We start from the raw sequence: 1,821 nt of genomic DNA, 5'->3' as shown, positions 1-1,821 counted from the left end.
CCAGGAATAGATGGTATACCAATTGAAGTATTTCAGATAACAGATGTTGCCCTGGACGTGCTCACCACGTTGTGCTACCATTCATTAGTAACCATTTTTATCAAAGACAGAATCGTGATTAAAAAGGGAAAGATACAGAACAAATTTCAAACTTCTGGAACCCAGAATTTCTGGAGCCAGAAAGGCTAGGCAAACCCATGAAGCTGTTGCCCTAAAATAATCTTTTCAACAAGCAAATGCGGTGCTTGCTTGTGCTTACTGACTGTGCAAAGATATTCCAATTGTGTTGATCATAACAAATTATGGATAACAGAGATAAAAAAGATACCCTAAAACATTTAATTGTACTCATGAGCAACCTAAACATAGATTAAGAAGCAGTCATTTCTTCAACGAAAACAGAGAGCTGAACGAAACAAGAGGCTATTTCACGGTTTAAGATTAGAAAAGGTCTTCCACCCTCCCGCCCGCCTCCGCGCAGCCACCATGGATACATACCAGCCTCATGCAGCCTATCAAGCTGGCCAGAGTCACCAAGGTGTTGGGCAGGACCAGCTCGCAAGGGCAGTGCACACAGGTGTGCATGGAGTTCATGGATGATACGAGCCACTCCATAATCCGAAAGGGCCCGTGCACGAGGACAACGTCCTGACCCTGCTGGAGTCAGAACCAGAGGCGCTGAGGCTGCACTAAGGCCGCTGCCGGATCCTGGATGTTTCTTCGGCTTGGCCCCTGGGGAGGATCTTCATCTTTCATTAAAATCTATGTTGTGCTAAAAAAGGGTAAAAAGGGAAGCCACAGACTATGAGATATCATCTCACCCCAGTAAGAGTAGCAAAAAAAATTTTTTTTATGTGTGTGTGTGTGTGAGAGAGACAGAGAGAGAGAGAGTGTACCGTCAAATCAGATCTGACTGGTACAGGAGGAGATTGTCCCTCCTTCCCTGGCAGAGCATCTGGTGGATTCGAACCTTGTGCCTCTGAGATTGTAGTTGCAGCTCCTTGCCACTAGGCCACCAGAGCTCCCCAAGAGTAGCAAAATTTAACAGATCAGCAAGCAACAAATGCTGGCGAGGTTGTGGAGAGACTGGAATCCTTATTCACTTTTGGTGGAAATGTAAAATGGTGCAACCACTGTGGAAAGCGGTGTGGTGCTTTCTCAAAAAGTTGCAAATAGAGATACCATTTGACCCAGCAATTCCACCACTGGGAATATACCCTAAAGATACCATAAACGACATCCAAGTAGATAGGTGCATATGAATGTTTATCGTGGCTTTATTCACAATAACAAGGAGTTGGAAACAACCTAAGTGTCCATCAACAAACCAATGGATAGAGAAGCTGTGGTATATTCCCACAATGGAATACTACGCTGCATTGAAAAACAAGGAACTCATGCAATTTTATTCAAAATAGGTGAGCCTGTAGGACATGATGCTGAGTGAAATATCTCAGTCACAAAAGGACAAATCCTATATGGTGCTGTAGAATGAGGCTGACATTGGGGTGGGGGTAAGACTGAGAAAAACTGGATAAATTATGTTTACGGCAATGAAGTCTATGAGGGAGAGAATAGTTTAAAAGTATTTTATTTTAGGGCATTATGTTTATCATAAGAGTACGGAATGAGGGCTGCAGAGTGAATTATATTGGGGATGGGGGTGGGGGTGTGCGGAGAGTGGGGATTGTGTACCAATGAAGGAGTTTTTCTTTTGCTTTTCAAGGAGAGGAGCAAAGGGAGTGGGGCGGGGAGAAAAGTGCAACAATGAATGAATGGAATTCCAAAATCTCTGTAGATGTTCATTAAAATTAAAAAAAA

Source organism: Elephantulus edwardii, unplaced genomic scaffold, assembly GCF_000299155.1.
Source record: "Elephantulus edwardii isolate Elephantulus edwardi_28Jun2011 unplaced genomic scaffold, EleEdw1.0 scaffold00049, whole genome shotgun sequence".
Classification (NCBI taxonomy): Eukaryota; Metazoa; Chordata; class Mammalia; order Macroscelidea; family Macroscelididae; genus Elephantulus; species Elephantulus edwardii.
Note: the sequence above shows the minus strand (reverse complement) of the source record.